We start from the raw sequence: 24554 nt of genomic DNA, 5'->3' as shown, positions 1-24554 counted from the left end.
CAAGTGAAGAAATTTGAGCCAAATGGCAAATCGTGGCACTTTTTCCGAGTGCGTCGAGCGGGATTATGGAAAAAGTATAATGAATGGTTCTGGGTTCGTTGGAAATCCCAGAATCTTAGCTTTAAAATGAAAGTTAGATCTCACTTCTAGCACAAACGGTTCAAGAGATACGGACGATTTCGTGAAGGTAGATTCTCAAAATAAAAGCAAAGCTCAGAATGACAGATGACAGTTTTGCAGCTTTGAATCAACAGGAGGGACACAATTTCTATGATGCAGTTCTCAATAGGTTAAAATAGTTTGAATTAGATTATTTTAAACTAAGAGATTGGTTTTGCACAGTTCTGGCTGAGTACTCACACTATATTTTGGACAGGAATGCGACTTCGTCACGGATCGGGTCAGGATTGGCTGCGGTTCTCTTGCCACTTGGTACTGGTTCTGCGCACAGCGATCTGGGTCAGCTCTCAGCACTACACAGCGATCTGGTCAGCTCTCAGCGATCTGGTCTGGTTCTGGTCTCTGTGGATCTCTGGTCTCTCTGGATACAGCACGGCTTTCTGGGTCTGCTACCGGTTCTGGCAAAAGTTCTTTGCAAAGAATTCAAACAGCTCGCCCGGCTGTTGAATAGTTTGCAAATGATTTTGAGGCCTGCTGAAAATACTTTTGCTTGCAGTAGGCCTTCTTGGTTCAAAGTTCAGTAGTCTCTGGAGATTGATGGATTTGAAGTCTGGAGTCTCCCAGCAAAGCGTCCCGCAAGAAAGTGGAAAGTGAATGTCCTGTCTGGCTTCCAGTGGCTCTTTGTATGTCTTTTGAAAATGGGTGTGGATGCTAACTTTCTTTGCCCAACCCACTCACGACTTGATAGGTCAAGGATTTCTCTTTGACCTGATTTGAGAAGGGAGCAGTGTGTCAGAGTGAGTGATCTTTATGGCATACAGAAAGAACACTCCCCTTTGCTTTTACCTTAGAAAATCATTTTCATAACTAAACACATTTCCCAGATACACAAGTGGTTGACATTACATGTACAAATTGCAGATGACTTAAGGTGCATTCTTGTTCAACTCTGATCTTCCTAAGAGCTTGCATTCAAAAATGACAACTTATTTTCGTTTTTAGTTGGTTTATCAATATCGGACGTTTACCAAAAATGGCACAAATGTACACCGCCTTTCTACACATATTCCAGTAAATTTCCATGTCTCTAGCTTAAACCCAGTGTCTGCAACATGAATAAATTGCGGGGTTCGGTCCCAGAACATCGTATGGAATTTAGTTTAGACTCAAATTGTAGGTACATTATCCATTTTAAGGATCTCCAAATTGTACATTCCTGTCATCTGGTTACAATTGGTTATCAGCGTTTTTATAAAACATATATTTGCCTTTAATTCAATTCACAAAAAGTGTCTGGCCCACCCCTAGGAACTGGGTGAGTCAGGGATCACATGTCTCTTCTTCGAGGCAGCGCTCTGTTTACAGTCCACACCCAAATCAGCATACTCCATTCAATTGATAGAGTCTATTGTGTTGACTGAGGTCAGCAGACCAGGGGGCCACTCTGCATTTGGTTAGCATGACCATGTGATCTCCTGGGCTGTTGCTGGTAAGGGCTGGTGTGAATGCTTCCCATGGACAGAGGACCTTTGAACTGTTTTAATTGAATCAGACTGCCTCCTGGGAACAAACCTTTGAAGTCCCAGCTAGCTCAGGATGCTGTTTAGCTTCTTCAACACAGGTCCCCAGTCAGAGTTTAGACCGATAGCGCCGGCTTGTGTCCAACGCCGGTACTGCACCTATTTTTGGGATCTGTCTTGAATTAATACATTTCCAAAAGAAAGGATTTTACTTTATAGTATATGATCCTTGCTTGACATGGCATTGATGTGGATCTGTAGTAGAGTAAAGTAAAACACTCAACCATAGTTGGATTTTTGTTTGGTGGTTTTGGGCCCTTGATCTTAGCAATTTATGACATGAATAAAAACGGGTTTTGAACAGAACCATCTTTCTTTGCACTGGTGGGTGGCAGGTCAGGGGACCATTTTGCTGTGCGCAAAACTGCACGGTTCTCCAGGATTCTGCTGCAAATGTGGGCTTTTCCGCCCTCTTGGATTTTCTAAGCCCACAGCACCAAATGTTGCAGCATAATAGTCCAAACGTGGGTCAGGACACCCAACAGAATTTCGCAATTCATCTTTTTAATCATTGATAATGTCCATCCATAATTCAAAAACAGATTATTTCCTATGTAAAGGTTAGTAAAGTGAAAAAAATATTTTTGAAAATCAAATAATTACCAGTTATTTTTGTATCATAAGCAGTATTGCCAACTACATGGCCATGTGTTTCGCCTACTCAGGCTTTTTCAAGGCGATGTTGAGAATAGTCATATCATCACAGAACTGCTCCATCCTGGTTCATAAAATGTGATGTCATATAATTGATCAAATTCAAGTTTAGAGTTAAGTAATGTGGTTGGACAAGTGCCCCACTGATGGAAATGCATCAGTGCAAATGCAATGAGGGAAAGGTTGCTGTGCTAAATCATGCCAACATATATTGAATTGAGAGAATCCACATAGTAGGGCAATACAATGGCTTTCATCAGCTTGTTGGGGATCAGCGTGATATATGTGTGGCCACTCTGTTGAAAACAATTGGCTAGGCTAGGAGACAATGTCTGTGACTTTTGCGCAGAGAATCTATCTTGGTTGGGGGGACCGATTTCGAAAGCTGTCTGCTGTTGGTGCAGGAGCACCAAATTGTGGCAAGTTTAGGGGACAAGCAGAATTCTGAAGACCTGCAAAGAGCTGGATGGTGTTTACAACCACATGAGCCCCATATATTTGGAAGGCATGTTAAGCTTATTTTATGTTAATAGCTGTACGTGGTATATGTGTAAATAACGCAAATAAGGAGGCGGAGCAGCAATAAGGAGAGACTCGCTGTCTTGGAGGCGGCTGGTGCTGCTCTGTCAGCTTTATTGGGGCTTGAAAGAAGGTTCAGGGGGCTCAGCAAGTGCAGCAATTTTTTTTTCTTGCTGGAGGATTATGCGGGTGCCAATTGGGGGTCTGTAAAAACTATAATCAGTATGGAGAGGATATCACCGGCTCTGCGGCTGTCCTCCTCCTGGACAGACATTGGGCGGCTGCACCAAATGGTAGCCGTGATGGTGGTTACTATGGCTGGAATTTACTGTCAGAGTGGAGGAGGGGAGCCAGTGGAAGGAGCTGATGGAGGACTGAGGGAGTGTTCAGATCTCTTTTGTTTTTGGCCAGCGAAAATTTGGCTCTGTCTGGAGGTCTGCTGAAGGGAGATCTGTATAAGTGTCCTGTCAAAGGATCTTGCTCCAGCCATGGTATTTTCTTGTCTTTTGCAGCCCTTGTCTGAACATGCCTTGATGACATGCCTTCTTTACTATTTGGTGAATTGTAGTTTTCCTCTTTTCCTGCTGGATCTCTGTTGTGTCCTCTTACACCACCCCCACCCCGCTCACCCATTTGAGTTTGGAGGGCTTCTGCAGGACTGGAGCATTAGTTTCCATTAGAAACTCTTTGCTTAGCTGGCCAGTTTGCTTTATGTGACCTGAGGGTTATTCCATAAGGGTCATAAGCATGGTGACTGCCGACACTCCACAGTCTTCCATCCCTTCTAATGTCTCTCTAGTAGCTGATCGTCACCCCCTCTGTGCACCCTAATTTCCTATTGTACCTGACACTGTATTACTTTGCTTGCTTTTAACAAGTTGTTTGTTGTTATTTTCCATTTTCCAACTTGTATGACATGCTTTACTTTATGTGTAATCTTCCTTACATTGTAAAGAAACCTTATTTTCAGGGAAACGAGTGTTCTATCAAATAATACAATAAATCAAATCATACTGCACAGAAGTCCGAAGGAACTACACCCCGATAGAGAGACCCAATCTGTGAACTGAAAACAGAGGTGCAAACACATGAAATACCCAGGGTTTATAAGATTAGATATAGCCTAAATTATTTCAATTTGAAAGGATTATGTTTCAATCTAAATTGAAGGGAAACTGGTTCATTGTCTAGCCTCCTATACAAGTGTGTTACTCCTTTACTAGTTTGGGTCAAGTGTTAATATCAGGTTTAATAATAGAAGAGTCATGCTTTCCAAATTGGATATTCCTGGAGCAAGTGTCCCAGGTCATGGATAGAGTAAAATGTAATGATCAACTCGATTCATGGAATTCTTTGCACAGTTCAAAGTGACTTTGCTTGCTGAAAAGTGACGTTGCACTGCTAAACAAGCCCTGATTCATGGAACTGTGGAAACTGTATTTCTGCAGTGCAGAGTCATTACAAAGTCAGTACAAAGTCATGTTTGCAATAAAAAATGACTTTCTGACTTTGCACTGCAAAATTACACTTTGCACAGTTCCATGAATCAGGGTTTGGGTCGGCAGTGCAAATTCACTTTGAACTGTGCAAACAATTCCATGAATTGGGACCTACATGTCTATTTCTTTCCTCAACCTGTATACAAATAGATGCTGTATTAAGATCATGGTTTTCTCATTATTGTATTTTGTGTGGGTTTCAGTGGTTGGGCTGGATTTCGCTTGTCAAGATATTTGTTGATCTTTTCACTAAGCGTCATTCCCTGATCTAACACTGCCTGGTAAAAAGTCCCACCCATAACAATAAACGTGTTACTGGTGATCAAAACTCACATTTAGTTAAATTAGAGAAATGAAAGGTATTCCCCCCCTACTTTAGGCAGGGGAAGTCACTACTTTCAGATGCATGACTGTTTAAAACATTTGTACACATTTAGGCTTAGACTTATTGTGACAATCGTGCTATGAGGTAGCACACATATGCTGTCACAACATATCAATAAAATATAATTCTAACATTTCTGATGCAAAATAATACAAGTCCACATGTTGCAGAGCATCCTTGATGCTATGATAACATTGCCAGTTATCGGTCAGTATATTCAAAGCTTTCTCTTCAATATACACATTGCATTTGACTTGGTATTTTATGACAACATATTCAGCACTTTGTTCTCGCTAATATTAAAAATGAGTATTGGTATCAGAGAATGAAGACATACAAAACTGCCATTTATGTAAACATATTTGCATCAGGTAGATCCCACCCCTGTACAGACGTGGGGTGTGGATTTCTCACAGGCGCATGCAGTTTGAGAGAAAACTATAATACGTTTCTTCTAATTCTGTAAGTTTGGGTTAGAACAATAGTGTTATCAATTTGAATGCATAGGATATTAGTTCACCGACTCAAAGAAATTGGTTTGATAATTTTCTTATCCAGAATTGAGTACCCATCCCACTTCACTTCACAAATTGGGTTCCACAACTAGAAAGCCCATCCCTTACTGGGCAATGTCAACAAAAGAAGAGGATGCAATTACATCAGCATGGTTTTCTTTGGAAATGGAATTGGGATCGGTAAACTTCCCTTCATTTCTCTACCACTTTTTACATTTATGCCTGTCACATGTCCCAAAGTGTCAAGCAATTTTCCATTTAGGCTAGGAAGCATGGTCCCCATTTCACAGCCCAAAGTGGTAGTCTAGGCCTGTGAATACCACAGGATTCAGTGTATTGCAACTATAATTTTCAAAATGCTGCACTATCGGTGTTGGGAAGTGCTTCCTGTTTTACCATTGAAGTCACAACACAGAAAACATATTTTTGTTCCTTGTTAAATGTAATCTTCCACAGCTTTACTACAATAAAAATAGGGTATAACTCACACTGAAAAACTTAATTACACTATTGTAATTCTGGTTTACTAATTTATTAACCCCCTGATATGTTTTCACCAAGTAGTCAAATCTCACTTGGTTTTAAATGTAGTGAGAAAGTGTTGTTGCATTTCTCATGCAAATACATAGCATTTCTATCTGGAATGTGTGTCCCCTAGTGGCATCATATTTACATTTGGGTTTGGGGAAGTCTTTATACACACTCTGAACTATTATTGAGACACTGAGAATTGCCCTTCATGAGTGTTAAAAAAAAAACTCCTTTCAGTCCCTTCCTCTTGGAAAGCAAGTCAGATCTTGTTAATATTCTCCCCATTAGTGCGCCCCAATTCTCCCAGTACTGTCCAAGGTGAGCACTCATTCATTTTGGAAAAGGATGTATCCCTTCTTTGACGCTTTTGATTCCAGGGTCAGATCCCTATCCAACATGGTTTCCAGTTTTTATAATTGAATATTTTTCCCACGCTTTGTCAATGTTGGCAACACACTTTTGATTGTTCAACACTTTACATTGGCTTGCTTAATATTCAGATACTTCCATAGAATACACAAGTCAGTTCATAAAGGTTAATCATTAATTGTATTCATGTAAAAAGAAGGGGCCCAATGGGGGAACTTGTCATCACACTTGGAATGCAGAAATCATTTATATTCCATATTTAATTGTAGAAACATGCCACGTCTGTGGTGGACCTGGAATCATGACCCATACGTCCTTAGTGCCCAAGTTAGAATCAATTGCCAGGTTACTGCTACTTGCTAGATTGTACTTCTCTAAAGCATGTCTCCCTAAACATGGATATCTTTCCTCCCTTAATCTGTCCCTGCTTTGACCAGAGTTAGTATCCTGTAGGGAGTTGGGATATTGCTGTGAACCTAGTGGGGCACAGGTTGGTTCTTTTACACCCACACTAAACCTACCTCTCTTCTCTACTTTTTCCCTCCTTCTTGACTCCTCTCCACTCCACCTTCTCTCCCTCTGATTTCACACACTCCTATACCTCACCTTCATCCATTGATCTTACTACAACTTCTCTTTCTCTCCTCCAACTCATACTAATATGCATGTACCTCTACTACTATTCCTACACCTATCCCCCTCTTCTACTTTTGCTCCTCCACATTACTACTATCCCACACTACTCCTCCTCCTACCACACTACAAATCCTCCGCCCACACTACTACAACTCATCCTGCCACACTACTACATCTTCCCCTGACACACTACTACACCTTGTCCTCCTATAGTACAACTTCTGGCACTCCACCCATGTTCTACAATACCACTCTTCTTTTACTCACCCATTTAGTGCATAGACACAGGGCCTCATTACACGTAGTGCGGTAAGGGTTTACCGGTACCTGTAAGGGCACTGTTACCGGTAAAGCCTTACCGCCTTACTACGAGATCCCTTTGCGGGTTGGTACTTTAACACCTGCTTTTTAGCAGGCGTTAAAAACCAACCCGCAAAGGGATCAGGGTGCTAATTACGGTACCGCAAATTGCGGCACCGTAATTAGCGCCTTCCCCATTCCCATAGAGCCCTATGGGGCAAAAATGGGAATGGGGAAGGGCAATGGGGGAAGGGGGAATTACTGCTCCGCCAACCTTGGAATAGGGCGGTAATTCCCCTTTCCTCCAAGGCGGTGCCGGTATTTTACCGGCATGGACCAAGGTGCTAATAGCACCTTCGTCCACCGCCTACCGTGTAATAAGGCCCTATATAGATACACATGACACTATTTTAAACTAACTTAATTCATTACACAGAAATGCTCTCTCACACCACAGTACCATGGAACACACTAAACCAAAACATCTTCTTATAAAACCTCCACACTCCGGTTTTCCCTCCAACTTCTGTCTCTTTGACCTCCTCCTCTCCACTGTTGACCTCCCCCACATAACCCACAAGGTACTGTGTCCTGCCCCCTACTTAAATCTCCCTCCTTCTGATGGGAGTGGTCATACCCCACAGGTCAATTTTGTTCAGTCTTTCTCCAGGTGGGAATATATGTGTGACAAATAATCCATAGGAAGGATCTTAGCCCCCCCCGCCCGCACCCCCACTCTCTCTTCTCGGGATAGCCACAGGTTATCAATGGCAGCACAGGAGCTTAAGGGTTCCAGATTGCATTAGAAGGCCAATCTGTAACATTCCTATGGCTAGTCCATTGAGTGTTGGGGTCGATGGCCCTTTGGGTTGGTCGCTGGTGGTCAAGGTTAGATGATCTGATAGATGTAGAAGTTGTCTGTTGAGGCACGGGGTGAGACAAGAATAACAGCTGAGTCATCTCCTCACCCTCTTGTCAAGGCCAGAAACTGTCCTTTTCACTTAATATGGTTGTTTATGGATGAACTATTTATTGACTTGTAATGACAAAAAGTAAGTGTGTCTTATCAAATACATTTATATTACTTAATTGCTTTGTGTTCAACATGTTCTAAATAGGAATCATTTTGCAATGTAAGCTCTGCCAACAAAGCTGGTGTTCTGCGATACTTCATTTTGAACTGATCCCAACATTTAGTTTATAAAAGAAAATTGATTCATGGGTGGGTGGTTTATTCAACACTGATGTTTTCCTTGTTTGCAACTTGTGTACGTTTTCCTTAGCTTTCAGCACATTGCTCCAATGTGCCAAGGCAGCATGTTAAGTGAATGCAGAGCGTTTAAGGGACTGAGCAACGCCTGTCTAGGGAGGGAACTGCCCACACTAGACGAGAGAGAGAAGGATCGCCCTTAACGAATTCTCTAATAAAAATCCTTGAACAGTCTTGCAGAGTTGGTGAGTTCTTGAGTCCACATGTGACATTATGCTTATAGATTTGTCTAGGTTTACTAGTGGGCTGGTTGTGCCTGTTATCAAGACCTAATTATTCCATATGTTTTGAATAACTTTTCTTTGATAACGCAAAATGGCATTATATGATGTCACTTCCCGTGATGTCACCTCGTTTTAAGGGAATGGGAAGCCACTTGCAATATCCCTATGATTTTTATAAAAATGATGTTACTCTTTTTTGATATACTTACCTGTTACTGAAATAAAATAAAAGGATATGCTCCTATAATTGTTGCACTTAAATCACACCAATCATATGCAATAGGAAATTACTCATCTCCACAACAAAAACTGTAATTTCATGCTTTAAGCATGATTGCTAACCCTGCTATTAAAGTTCTGCTTTTGCAAACAGTGAAAGGCCTTTTACTGTAAACACCTCCTAGCAGAACAAAATGTTCAATGGTACTTGCTGATAATGATAAAATGAAACTGCAATAACTGGTTGTATTAACTCAAATATAAATACTGTACAATTGAGTGTGCTTGTTTGCAGCATAAAGCAGATGAGAGGTATTTACTGTGGACAATAGATGTGACACGTGGGAGTAACCTGCATTTTGTCTCCTTTCTTGTCATCCGTCTGCTTCACTTGTAGTGTTCAATATCTAGTAGAAGCTGGATTCAATTCAAGTGAGAACGTTCTAGAAGAACCATTGTTGTGGATCCCTGCACCCACAGATGCTATTCAACTTTCCTTTTATAGTCTCCGTATTTGTTTTATGCTGGCTCTTTTCTGGGTCTTTGTCTAACTAGAAAGCCCTGCTGTCAAGTAACATCCAACTTTACATAACATGGCAAACCTGCCCACAGAAATGGGATGGTGGAATGCCGCTGGTGAATATTGCTGTCGGATTGATGTTTTTGTTGTGCATATTATGAAAACATGTACAGCCGCAAACACATTTCACAAATGCACAATTGGTATTCACACAAAACAATACACATGTATTTGTGACTTCAAACTTAACGAGGGGGTCTGAGGGCCAACGGTTCAAAATTAGATAGCAGACTGGTGGGCCTGGATTACTTTTATCCTCAAGGGAGGTTGAGGGCAGCCCTGGTTGCAGGGAAAAGTATATACCAGGAGAATCAACCTGTGAAGGTGGTGCCGCCCCTGCACCTCTAGTGTGGCATGGGTGCTGCCCTTGGCAACCATGAGTGGAAATGGTCACCAACAGCCAGGGCTGGCAGATTTTAACTGGAGTCTTGCAGGTCAGAACAGATTTTAGCCATTAACCCAATCGGATGAGCAGGATTGACAGGAGGGAGATCAGTGCAGACCCCCAGGGGGTGCCATGGTGAGTCCATTGGGTAGGAGGACTGAACATATTGTGGTGGACACAGATGTTAAAGTTGTTTCTTGGAACATTGCGGGCTCTAGGGGTAAACTGCAGTTGGATGAGAATGTAGATTTTTTGAAACGCTACAAGATCATCCTGCTGCTGGAAAAATGGGACTTGGAACTGCCCGCCTGGATGGCTATGCCTCTTGTGGCATTCCCGCAAAAAATAACAGGAGAGGATGGAGTTCAGGTGGTCTTGTTGTAATGGTCAAGACCTCCTTACCATGCAGGGAGGAGGTGGTTGAGACCAAGTTGGAATTTAAAACCTCTGGCACTGATGGGTTCAATGTCTTAAACTTCTATAATACCCCAACAAGGGGGAGGCGGAGATATGGTTGAAATTGAAGGACTTTGTGAATAAGTACATGGCAGATTCAGTGGATATCAAGAACAGACTAATCTGGGGGGATTTCAATGTTAAAAGGGGCTGTGGATTGTCAAAAGATCTTTATGAACCCTTTGAGGAACAAGTGCTAAAGGTTTTGGAACCCCAAATGGAGGACAGTAGGGTTTGTACGAGGGACCTCCAAAAGAGCACCTGGCTTATTGAATGGGGCTTGTGATCAGTAAATGGGCGTATCAACCCGGATATCCCTGGTAAATGCAGGTTCAACAATCACCTGGGATCGTCTATTATTGATTACTTTTGTTTAACGCTGGACCTATGGAAACTCATTGTCAGGTTTGAAGTATTAAACGTGGGGAACAGCGATCACTATACATTGGTCCTGACTCTAAAAGGTCTGGTGGTGGTGGGGGCGCTTGTGTCTAGTCCACTGTGCCAAGGGGACAGTGGTGTAGTATCACGCAGGAAAATCAAATGGGGGAACATCCTAGGTTCTGGTGTGCACTTGAAAATACTAGCCACCCAACAAAGTGCCTTAATGGGAATAATGGACAAATCCACTAGCCCTAGGGAATTGGTGGGTCTCTTTATGGCTATTCTGGAGGCCTCTCAGGTTTTTATTTTGCAGTTCCGAGACAATCAGGGAGTAAGGGTAAACAAGTTCTACGAGATACTCACGTGGCAGCAGCGGATTGGGTCTCCTATTTTGTTTCCTTGTATGATGATGGGTGTGTAAGAAAAGAAAAGTTGTCTGGGGGTGTATCATTATGCTTTTCCTTGGAGGAGGTGGCCAAAGCAATAGGAGCCCAATCTCAAAACCGAGCACCAGGCCCAGATGCCATACCGGCAGATCTTTTTATGAGTCAAGCCGACTCATGGGCTCCGATGTTGACCTTGGCCTTTAATGCTTGTCTAAGCTCAGGGGGGTTTATCCACCATCTTGAAAGATGACAACCATCTTTCTAATTTAAAAAAAGGGAGATATAACTAAACCATCCTCATTGTGTCCTATCTCTTTTCTGGACACTGCCTTTAAGATTTTTGGTCCGGTATTGTTGGGCCATATGGAGAGTTGGCTCACCGAGGCTGAGATCTTAACAGATATACAGTTTGGTTTCCACCCTGGTTTGGGCACAATGGAGCAGGTTTTGAATCTGTATCTTCTAGCATCAAACTTTGTCTTTTGTAAGGGCAAGGCTGTTTACCTTGCATTCATGGACTTAAGCACGACCTTTGATACAGTTGATCATTCTAAGTTAGGGGCCATGCTTGAGTCCATGGGTTTCCCTGTAGATATTCTGAGAGTGTTGCAGGAGATCCACTCAGACAACAAAGCCAACGGCCGATTTGGACCTGGGGGCAGGAGCACAGAGTGGTTTGATATTATGTTATGTTGGGTGTCCGCCAGGAGTGCGTTTTGGCCCCCATACTTTTCACCTTGTACATCAATGGCCTGTTGTGGCTTTTCTGAACACCAGGGTGTAATTCCTGAGAGTGGGGGGTAGATAATTCCTGGTTTTAGCATATGCAGATGGCACAGTACTTATGGTCAGAACCCTCAAGGCTTTGCAGGCTTTGGTCGATACTTACACTTCATTTATGACCAGTTTAGGCCTTATCAGTGGTGATGAGCTGCAGCAAAGGTAGAAAGCTCATCAAGATGCGCCCCATAGTCTGCAAAGGGGAAGTCATCCCAAGATTGGCCGAGTATACTTACCTGGGGGTCAGGTTTTCAGAGACCCTGACCGGTACGGCTCATGTAAAAAAACAGTCCTTGAAAATGTGCCAATACCTGGGGGGTCTGTCCCGTCTTTCTGCCAAATGTAAGGGCCAGCACATGGAATCAGCCATTAAGGTCTTTACTATGCAGGTAAGGGCAACCACACAATATGGAGCAGCCTTGTGGGGGTATTGTAAGTTCGGGGACAGACAGGCCAGGGAAAACTGTTTCTTCAAAAAGCTTTGGGATTTCCTGGCTCCTCTTCCTGTGCCTCGGTGAACAGAGAATTGGGGATGGCCTTCTGGGAGGATGATTGGGCAGCAGCCCCAAGCATCTATGGGGGAATACAAATGCCACTCTATGTCACTTTATAATTAAAGCCACGTTGAATAGGGACCTGTGGCATAATATACCCTGGCTGAGTGAGGTCCGTAAAGGAGTTATTGTGTAAGGTGAACGCGCCAGTCGAGCTACCTCCCACCATGGTGTTACTACAGCAGGAAGTAAGATAATTTAAGGAAGCAGTAACTAGGGAAATTGTGGCAAAATGTACGAATGTAGTACAGGTGTCACAAGGGGATAGCTTTCATTTGCTCATAAGTGTGAAATCAACCCTACAGCCGTACCTTGACTGGGCGAGGGTAAAAAACATCATAGATGGCTCATCACAAGGGCAAGCTTTGATTGTTTACAGTTGAGAGGCAATACGGTGAAATGGGCTGGTTATCCAGATAATCCAGGTTTCCCTATGTGTGGCGTCCCTAATGAAAATTTGAGCCATTTTGTTCTGTTTTGCCCGGGCTAAGCGAAAATAAGAAAACAGAATATCCTGCAAGTTACAAAATGAACAGATTTGCGTCAGTACAGGTCATGAATTGTCTATTAATGTCAGAAACGGCATTGACAGCCTGGGCACTGTTGTTGTATTTGAAGGCGGCCATGTACCAAAGAAGTCAATATGGTGCATTTTAGAATCATCTAAATTGTGTGTTTTTATTGTTACTGTCTTTTGGAACTTTTTAAAAATGCAATGATTTATTTTACATGTACTAACGGATGATGTCTGAAATGCGTTTTATGCTATATGTATGTGTTTGATGAATATTTTTTTTACTCAAATAAACATTTACTACTACTACAAAACAATTCACATGTATTTGCGTAGTTGCTCATATGATTCGCGCGTGAACAATTTCAGCAATACAGGGGGTAGTATTACAGAAACTTTGCACCGGCGCAAGTCCACTTTGGCAAATATTGCCTTGGAAAAAAAAACATATTCTTTTGATGCATTCTTGCACAACAGAAAAAAAAAAAACGAAGGCTAGGGAAAGCATTGCTTTCTCACAAACATGTTTTGAAAGAATAAGAGCCTCCTTTCAAGTTTGGTGGTGTGGGGAAAACAGCTGTACGGTTGCGTTAATTTCGCTAATGCTAATTTACTGCTGCATTACTGAGTGATTGCTAGAAGTTGGAAGATTTACCTCCAGCAAAAAGCTGGGGGCTTTGTAAATATATTTCCTACATTTAGAAATGGATGTTCATGGAGCTTGTTTTTCCATTGTCTAGACTGACTTTTAACTGAAAAGTGATTGAAGGAATTGCTCTGAATGCCAAAAAAGCCTGGGTGTTTAGAAAAATGTGAATCATACACAAAAATTGCACTCTCTTTGTTTATCATGTTTTTGGAAGTAGCAGAAATTATATTGTTTAAGTCTTTTTCACCTAAATATTGAACCTGTGTAATCTGACCACACTGGGATAATGCTTTGAAGTCGGGGGCGAGCATGCACTGCTTCTAATATTATGCTTGGGACATTACTTGGAAGCAAAAAACTGCCCGCTTTCTTGTGCAAAATGTAGTATTTAATAAATATAACATACATTAATATTAAGGAAATAATTTCTTTATTAAAATAATATCAGAGCCTCTTGTGCTCCAGGCACTGATGGGATATGCAATGCTGTGATGGAAATGAATCCAGAGCTATGGGTTGCGATACTATTCGAGCTATTTTTAACTACAGTTTTGATTTATTATAATAAAATAAATCCATAAATAAATAAACAAATATAAGTGCTTAAGTTCCCTTCAACTTTCTATGCCCATCATATGTCAATTGGTCGGTGAGTCTGTGAAGACATTACTACTCATATGCCACATGTCTACAAGCCACCAGTGATTCCAATTAAAAACAGGGAAGATAAGAGATATACCACCTCACCATTTATGTTAAATTCCACTCAATCAATGATATGTGATTCAGTGTAAACAGTTGCAAAACGCACATAGCCAGTTTCTGGGGACCCAAAAGGTGAGCTAGGGGAAGACGGGCAGTTCACAGTACCTTAATACAATGTTTAGTGAGTTGATAGAATGGAACCAGGCTTCAAGCTGTACTGTGGTGCATGTTATGATGGGTCAAGAGGTGAGCTGGCATCTAGCCAGGTTGACTCGGGATCTTGGTGCCATTTGATGGCAGCGTTTGGATCATGCAGTGCGGAGTGGTTTGCCAGGGTTGGACCAAGCTTAAAGTCTGTTCGAAAAATTGGTAGCTTCTTCTTTGGGTCAACAAATGATGCAAGGCTCCAGTGGTTTGAGTCGATGTCCATCTGTTTGGAGAAGTGATCTTGGTGATCTGATGCAGGGTTTGAAGAGTTGAATTCGAGTTGATATGCAGCAGTGGGCAGGCTGCTGGAGCCAAACAGGTGGCATGCTCGGCTTGGCATGATGTAGTGGCGAGCCAGTTTGGTTGATGCAAAACAGCAGTGTTTCAAAGGATTGATAAAGTGCCAAAAATAGCACTTATGGTCCCTCTGGTTTGGGGTGGTGAGAACATTGTTCAAAATGTGTTTTGACTGATTCAATGTGGTAGACCAGGGATCCTGGCTGATCTGGCCCTCCAGGAAATAATGTACCTTATTAAAATAATATCAGAGCCTCTTGTGATCCGGGCACTGATGGGATATGTAATGCCCTGATGAAAATGAATACAGAGCTATGGGTTGCGATGCTATTCAAGATATTTCTAACTACAGTTTTGACTATATTATTATAAAAGAAATCCAGAAATAAATAAACAAATATAAGTACTTAAATTCCCTTCAACTTTCTATGCCCATCATATGTCAACTGGTCGGTGAGTCTGTGAAGACATTACTACTCATATACCATGTGAATACATACCAACAGCGATTCCAATTAAAAACAGGCACAGAAAAGATATACACCTACCTCAACTTTTGTGTTAAGTTGAGCGAACGGAAGACTCTGCTTTCAGAAGGGATATGCATGTGATTCAGTAGCAACCAAAATAGCAATGTACAACTGTCCAAAATAGAAGAGGAATGTGCAATCAAATTTCTATGAACATACATATACTATCATTAAACACACCAATATACAAATAACTATAAAAACACTATACAAATGCACCCCAGTGAATGAAAGACAGAGACATGCAGAATGTAAAGGTACCAAACTCAGGGTTTAAACAGAGAAGGAAAAACAGTTAAGACATGCAATAGGAATTCAAAATGGTATGTGATTCAGTGTAAACAGTTGTAAAACACACATAGCCAGTTTCTGGGGCCCAGAGTGCCAGGTTCTGACCCCTCAGCAAGAGTCACCTCAAAGTGCCCTTGGAGTGTATAGGGAAGAAAGCATGGTTTAAGGGGTTGAATCCCTGTTCTTGGGACATTTTGCTCTTGTCTGTTTTGATCATACCCAAAGTGCTTTGTAATGTAAGGAAATATATATCGGAGAAGAGCATGCAAAGAAATAAAAGTACCAGTTTAAAAACACACATGAGAGTTGCAGCCTTCACACATTTGAAAAATGACACACGTGAGAACATGTTTAAAGTTAGCAGCTCAACTATAACAAGATGATATGTCAAAGTAAAAGACAGGCACAAAAAGACATATTTCAAGTTTCATGGAAGATTCCAGCAATCATTTGTTAAATGGAAAAACAGAGCAGACAATCAATATGGTCTTAGTTTTAGTTTTAGTCTTAGTTTTAATTTCTTTACAGGGTTGAGAATCAGCATTATACGAGCAACAGATACCCATCGATATACACGGCGATAGAAGTTTGATTGTAAAGATGTGATAACTTTGTCCTCTTTAAAGTGACAATTGCATTCGAGAAAACATCTGTAAAAGCTGATTTCGTAAATGAAACCAACCAAAGCTTGAACTGCCAAATGGTATTCATTCCCTCAATCCGTAGCAACACAGCCACATAACTTGAGGATGGATTGTCTTCCCATGAGAAATGGGTGAGCAATGCCTCTGATGTTGACAATAAAAACTGACTCTGCCTGGAGTTGGTTCTCAGAATGCCAGGATTTGCAGAAAAAAAAATAAAAAAAAACATGCAGTACTTATTTACAACTTTAATCTGTTTCTGAGCTTAAAATAAAATGTATTTACTTTGGGAAGGCCATTGAGAAAGGATGCACTTGACACTTTTGAATACTGGGAGTCTGCCTAAAGTGATAGAAAGGTCATGGAATCACTCAACGGGGGAGGGACTGAATTCTAAATGGGCCTGGTGGATCTGTACTTCAAGAAACTTGCACCATGGCCTCCAGCATTCTCATGAGAAAATATATGCCCCCACCAGACGTTCTGTTGTCAGGCAGATTAACTGGAGATGTCACGTAATATATTGTAATATATTGTAAATAAGAACAAAAAAAACATACCTTTTGAATTTTGCATTGGGAATCATATTTTCACTTTTGGAGGTAGTAGAGACTTACTTTTTTAAAGAATGCTCACAGTCAAAAGCTGTATATTGTGTATGTTAATTTCAATATGTAAATTAGATGAATATGGACATTTTCTACCAGAAACAGTGATTGCTTGTCATTCAAATATCCTAGTGTCCATGCCAGAGTGTCTGTACATCTGAGTTGGAAACTGAAGATTTGTGTAAAAGTGTCAGTGTGTTAAATGCCAAATTGTGCAGCACACCCATCCCATGTAGTGCTGGGATGAAAATTGGAATATGTGTTTTTCTAGGTGAGAGCAATCCGATGAACCAAATAGTAACATGATCAGATATCAGGATCATGATGTTATAGAAAGTAACAATTGTTTATTGTAGAAATCTCCAAGATTGAATCATATCAAAAGGGAGGAAAACTGGGTTTGGAAGTTACTCCCATCAGACTGCCCTCATAATGAATATGCCCAATGAGTATGCAGTTTAGTGTGATGTCACATTTGGAACACTGTCCAATCACATACACTGATCAATTCAATTAGAGAAATGATACCCAACTCTAAAGCAAGTGATTTCCTCTCTATGAAAATCCATGCCCTTAGATTCTGGGGCTCATTCACTCAATCACTCACTCACTAACTGACTGACTGACTGAAGGAAGGACAGGAGAACAATGATGAGGAGAATGGAATAGATCTCTTTCTGTTGGGCCCATTTTAGATTGCTAACAGCACACTGCAAGGGAGGCCTACTTCTAGTTTAGGATCCAGGCATTCTTCATTGAAAGATATAACAGGCATGGACAAAACAGCAATAAATCGGGCAGTCCGCAGAGGGAAGCTGATCCCGTCTTGCTCTCTCTGACAAACCTGTCCCTAGAGGCTGAGAGTTTAACCAGTCGTTTAGAAGGTGCTTACCTCTCTAGGAGACAGCTTATGACATTTATGTAAGTATGATATTAAGAGGGAAATCATCCTGAGGTGAGTGATTCCCTAACAGAAGATAGATTAAACCTGCCCCTGTCATTTGCAAGTACCCAGGGGTAGGGCCATATACATTTACCGCATACACTTAGAGTGTAGGTAATGTTTCAGAGCTGTATGTGCTTATGGAATCATTTATTTGATAGAATAGGTCCAATGATGTGTATACTCAGGGATCCCTGCCTCCTTCTCTGTGTAATGATCTAGCACTGATATTCAGGGAGTCAAATGGATATCTCAATGTTTACAAACCTAGAAACATATGGTAATTGAATTAATTTCCTAGTTACTTCATTCAGCATAATCATGTTATAAGTGTTGTGCTGAACCGCTCAAGACAAAGACGAAAGGATGATTATTAAATACCCATTCAAAGTTTCGCCATTGAAAATGAAAAAGTGCACATTTACACCTTAATACCACAGAAACACCACTGAAGAAAATCAAGCAAACATGTATTTTCAGTTTGTGAATGATTCACAATTGGAAACGTTAAGCAGTTGTTTTTTTTAATAGAGCTCCTGGAATGCTGTTCGAGATGCTTATCGGTCTATTGCGTAGAGAGTAGGTGTTTATGTTTATTCCAAATAAATAAAGAGACTTAGATAGGCTGGGAAATTCTGATTCAATTTCTTTTCATCAATTGAAAGCTTTATCCAGAGTCCTCTATTATTTTTCATTCCACCGTGGATGGGCACTAAGGGTAAGCAAATGTATAGATGTGATTTTGGTGTTTTCAAAAGTCTATTCAAATACATGCAATATAGAAAAGTGATGTGACCAGCCTAATTGATCATGTTCCATTGTAGTTAAAACTTTACATTAGAAGTTCATAGATGCAAAATTGGTTCATGCATTTCTATTTTATTAATAAATATGCTTTCTGTGAAAGGGCAAGGAGGATATAGGGAATCAATATTTTTAAATTTGGCATCCAAGGGTCACAACAAGGAAATGTTCAATAAAGAAAAAACATGCATGCCTGATTTGTGGTGGGTGGAAAAATCCCCAGAACTAGTTGTCACCTGATTAAAACATCCTACAGTGCTACAGAACATTGAGGAGGAGGCAGGGAGGAGAAATATAGAGAGAAACAAGATTGTGGAAACCTTCCCTACTTGTGCTGACCTCCATTTCGCTACTCTAACTTTGTCCTCATCCTAAACCCACAGCATCAAAGTCTCTTTGATAAGGAACACCCTGTGTGAGGCTAGTTATTTTGATTAGGGTGTGACCTTTGATTCCTGTATCTCAGGACAGTGCCTGCTGAGGAGCTGTCTTGCTGGAGAGAGGTGTTACCCAACCTCACAAAAGATTAAAGAAAGCAGTTTCCACTAGCTTTTGTTTGTTTGTTTTATTATTTGTATTGCACGCCAGACCCAAGGGTATCAGGGCACGTTGCATGAAACAGCTTACAGCTTAGTTACATATCAATTAGAACATTGAGCATGTACATAATGCAATAAATATACATAGCAGAGAAGATCAAGTATATACAAGTTATTACAGGATAAACACATAAAATACCCAGCAAATGTAAAAAAAAAACACTCAGGGTCAGATGGATATGTACAAGTATACAAAGTTGGCCTGTCGAAGGTGCAAAGAGAAGTCAGTTCAGAGCAGGTAGATGTCCAGAACGTATGTGTCCGAGTCTTTGATCCATTTTATGAGATTCTGTTGGAATGTACTTTACTATTGACTCCTCCTTTACTATTGATTGCCGTAGTAGAGACATCCAGTCTCAGGGGTATGGGGGGGCTATACACAGCCTGCCCATGGCTGGGCTGCCTCAAAGGGTTGACAGATGTATACTATAGATCTGGATGTGACTTTAATAATGAAAGGAAATACTAACCCCATTCCTCAAGCTCAAACTCAGGTACGGCTTATGTTTAAAGAGTAGAACTGTTACCGGGCTGGTGATTTCTTATAATTACTTTGTTTGGGAACAGAGGAGCATAGTTTGACTCCAGCCCCTGCACTGGAGTGACTTGGCATTCACTGCAGCTGTCAAGGATCCACCTGTGACATCTGATCCTGCTCTGTGCCACTGGAGAGTAGATGTTGCACATCAGGATCCTAATGCAGAAGGCCACAGGTGTATTATTTGCCTTGGACATGGTGTTTGCTGCAAGAGGGGGTTGTCTGGTTAGAAGGCCACTCTTTCTGAGACCGAAATATCCAGAGTTATCAAATTAATGTTGTTATTAATACAAATCAAACAACTTAGGGCTTCTACAACCTTTCCAAGAGGCACATTCCTCACAACGTCTCCCTGTTTCACCCAATAAGGCCAAGACTGACCAATTACAACAAGCTCAGTCAAGCAGGCAAGACATCCGTACAGTCGTTTCTACTGAAAAGCACAGTTTAGTGGGAAGGCCATGTGTTATATCTACTTGAATAGTGCACTGTGAGTGGTATCAGAGAATACTCTGCATGTGTGCAAGTGCAATTTGCACTAGTGCCAAAATTGTCATACGATAAACAGTGTATTCTTTCAATGCATATTTCCATCAGAACAATGAGCAATTATCTCTAGGGCCAACACTGGCAAGGAGGTTTTGCACTCGGGTTAATTGACACACGTTTTAGGACTAGGGTGGACTTTGACCTGGAGGAAAGATGCTTTCAAACAACATGATATGTTTCTTCCCATTATGGCTAACTGAACTTGCATAGGTGGGAACACCTTTAAGTAATACCACCCCACATGTTTGTTATGTGCATAGGCCATGTTCCGGAAACATTGCACTGGTTCAAGGGCAGTTAACACTAGGGCAAAAACGGTCCTATGGAGAAAAAAAAAACATATTCTTTCAATGCATCCAAGGCATATTTTACAGTAGTGCTAGTTCTAGGATGCTCATAGCCTTTTTGCAGATACATTTTAAAAGAGAAACGTCTTGTTCACATGGACAATTGTTATCCTAGTGCTAATTGAGTGTCCACAGATTCCGCACTGCCACTCACCGTCTTTCAATGCATTTTTGCACCAGGGAACATTCTGTTCTACTGCTAGGACTAGGGCAAGCATGGCTCAGGTACAATCATGCATTGACAGAATGCCTTTGCTAGTGCAGGGACAATGTTTGCCCCAGTACTCATTGCACTTGCAATGATGCACAGTGTCTTTAATATAACCCCATGTGTCAAATATATTTATTTCTCCTATTGTTGATCTAGCAGGATCCTAATGAAATAAATAACAGATAGCATGCCAGTGTTCTGCCATTGAGTGGCGGCGGACCAACACACTACATTGCATGCCAACATATTTGGCCACTCTTAACATGGGTCCTTCTTGCACTGGATCCCTAAACTGGAAAGTTCAAAATTGCAGGCAAACACCACCCTGCTCAGGTGTCCAAACGTCATCGAAACTGGAGTGTGGAGTTGTGGCTGAAATCATTGGGGAACATAGTTTAAATGTATGATAGTTGCAGCACTAGTTTAAGTCAACATTAACCATGCAGACATTTAATTATTGTGCAGCTGATATAAATATTGAAAATAGATCACTGAAATATGTCAGATGTTATGCTGACACTATTATTACTTGTATTACTATTATTACTTGTATTACACTATTATTACTTTTGTTATCATAGGTTTGGTTTGTCAAATTGAAAGGACCTACATTTCATCAGCACCTTCAATTCATGTATCAGCTGGAACTGCACTTGTCCCAGTGGAATCTAACAAGCACTTAAGTGAGCTCTCTTATAGAAGCCTCTCCCTGTGTTTGTTTGATTAATTAATTACATTGGATTATGGATGCACTGTAGGAGGTGCATAAATAGAGGAGGGTAAAACACAGCAATAACAGGAGAGAAAGCAATTCTGCAACACTGGACGTTGTTCAGCTTGCCTTCCCATATCAAGTCTGTGCTGCTTCAGCAGGAGCAATGCTTGAAAACCCATCAAAAAAAGGTGCATCATAGAAAAAGACACCCCTTCCATGGGCTTCCCTAATGTCCATCCCATTATTAAGGCGATAAGGCGCAGCTGTTATGCCTTTTTACCTGTCATTTGTTTGATTTGGTGGTCCATGTAGTCCTTGGATGAAATAGTGGCAATTTTCATTAGAATAGAAGAGTCATCTGTTGGGACACAGGGATAAAGGAGGGGCTGTTGTTAAGGGGCTTTGCTTTTGGGAGTGGGTCGTTGGTGGGTTTCAAGGTCAGCAGAATCAGATAACACTTTTCCGCCTGCCTCTCCCCCTTGTGGAAACGTTCTACCTGCTCCGCGTCATCCACTTAGTTCCTGCAGTCGATGGCCCTGGATGGATGGAACGTAATAATTTCTTTATTAAAATAATATCAGAGCCTCTTGTGCTCCAGGCACTGATGGGATATGCAATGCTGTGATGGAAATGAATCCAGAGCTATGGGTTGCGATGCTATTCGAGCTATTTTTAACTACAGTTTTGATTTATTATAATAAAATAAATCCATAAATAAATAAACAAATATAAGTGCTTAAGTTCCCTTCAACTTTCTATGCCCATCATATGTCAATTGGTCGGTGAGTCTGTGAAGACATTACTACTCATATGCCACATGTCTACAAGCCACCAGTGATTCCAATTAAAAACAGGGAAGATAAGAGATATACCACCTCACCATTTATGTTAAATTCCACTCAATCAATGATATGTGATTCAGTGTAAACAGTTGCAAAACGCACATAGCCAGTTTCTGGGGACCCAAAAGGTGAGCTAGGGGAAGACGGGCAGTTCACAGTACCTTAATACAATGTTTAGTGAGTTGATAGAATGGAACCAGGCTTCAAGCTGTACTGTGGTGCATGTTATGATGGGTCAAGAGGTGAGCTGGCATCTAGCCAGGTTGACTCGGGATCTTGGTGCCATTTGATGGCAGCGTTTGGATCATGCAGTGTGGAGTGGTTTGCCAGGGTTGGACCAAGCTTAAAGTCTGTTCGAAAAATTGGTAGCTTCTTCTTTGGGTCAACAAATGATGCAAGGCTCCAGTGGTTTGAGTCGATGTCCATCTGTTTGGAGAAGTGATCTTGGTGATCTGATGCAGGGTTTGAAGAGTTGAATTTGAGTTGATATGCAGCAGTGGGCAGGCTGCTGGAGCCAAACAGGTGGCATGCTCGGCTTGGCATGATGTAGTGGCGAGCCAGTTTGGTTGATGCAAAACAGCAGTGTTTCAAAGGATTGATAAAGTGCCAAAAATAGCACTTATGGTCCCTCTGGTTTGGGGTGGTGAGAACATTGTTCAAAATGTGTTTTGACTGATTCAATGTGGTAGACCAGGGATCCTGGCTGATCTGGCCCTCCAGGAAATAATGTACCTTATTAAAATAATATCAGAGCCTCTTGTGATCCGGGCACTGATGGGGTATGCAATGCCCTGATGAAAATGAATACAGAGCTATGGGTTGCAATGCTATTCAAGATATTTCTAACTACAGTTTTGACTATATTATTATAAAAGAAATCCAGAAATGAATAAACAAATATAAGTACTTAAGTTCCCTTCAACTTTCTATGCCCATCATATGTCAACTGGTCGGTCAGTCTGTGAAGACATGACTACTCATATGCCACGTGAATACATACCAACAGCGATTCCAATTAAAAACAGGCACAGAAAAGATATACACCGACCTCAACTTTTGTGTTAAGTTGAGCGAACGGAAGACTCTGCTTTCAGAAGGGATATGCATGTGATTCAGTAGCAACCAAAATAGCAATGTACAACTGTCCAAAATAGAAGAGGAATGTGCAATCAAATTTCTATGAACATATATATACTATCATTAAACACACCAATATACAAATAACTATAAAAACACTATACAAATGCACCCCAGTGAATGAAAGACAGAGACATGCAGAATGTAAAGGTACCAAACTCAAGGTTTAAACAGAGAAGGAAAAACAGTTAAGACATGCAATAGGAATTCAAAATGATATGTGATTCAGTGTAAACAGTTGCAAAACACACTGTCATGATCTCTGCTTCCAAAAGGTCAGGGTTTTCCCAACTCCCTTGGAAGCAGATCCATAACCCAGGTTCCGAGTGCCAACCAGTCCCAATTGGGACCTTTTGGACCCAGTCCTGGCGCCAGTGGCACCAGGCTCATAAATATGCCCAGTCCCAGCGCTGGAAGCGCCGGGATCATCATGCTTGGGTGGACTTACCTGCAGCAGACCATGCTGCTTACTTGCCTGCCAGTTGAGCCTCTGATCCTCTTCTGTTTGGAACTACTTTTCCTGTTGGGTGGGGCAGGAGCCACTCCCTAGATTCAGAACACTGGAACTCTTCTGGAAACCAGGAACTCTTTTCTTACCTAGGCGTGGCTGTGGAAGGAGACACCTAAGCACTACAGGAGGCTATTTAAACCACACCCGATGGATGAATCTTGCTTTGCGTTATTCTGCATCCTTTTTCAGATTTGGGGAAAACATTTGATTTAGTTGATAGAAATATAAAGTGGCTTAATTTGCATTTTATCTGGGTCCCTAATGCCCCTAATGTTTTATTAATTCTTATACAAATGTGATATGCAGACATCTCAGCGTCTGTCCAATATACAAGATCGGGGAATTATATCTTGTTTTCTCAAACATTAAAGGCGAAAAGCACGGATGTCCGTTGGCCCCAATTTATTTTAGTACTTCTCTTAGGAGAGTTGATCCACTCACTCTGAAGGGTACATTTTATAGCATGCTTCTTATGCCTAAGACACAGCATATTTGGACCTAGCCCTGGCAGGTCCTGCTATACATATATTTTTTAAATGAAATATGGTAAAAACTAAAATGATGGTG

The 24554-nt window shown here is 41.3% G+C and overlaps 1 protein-coding gene across 1 annotated transcript in view; it reads left to right on the top strand.

Annotated features, from left to right (window-relative positions):
* ASIC2 (acid sensing ion channel subunit 2) overlaps window positions 1-24554 on the top strand; it is a 2197477-nt gene that overhangs the window by 681682 nt on the left and 1491241 nt on the right. The window lies entirely within an intron of this gene.

The sequence above is a fragment of the Ambystoma mexicanum genome, chromosome 13, assembly GCF_040938575.1.
Source record: "Ambystoma mexicanum isolate Mex_15411 chromosome 13, UKY_AmexF1_1, whole genome shotgun sequence".
Taxonomy (NCBI): domain Eukaryota; kingdom Metazoa; phylum Chordata; class Amphibia; order Caudata; family Ambystomatidae; genus Ambystoma; species Ambystoma mexicanum.
This window is presented reverse-complemented; position numbering and strand designations above follow the sequence as displayed.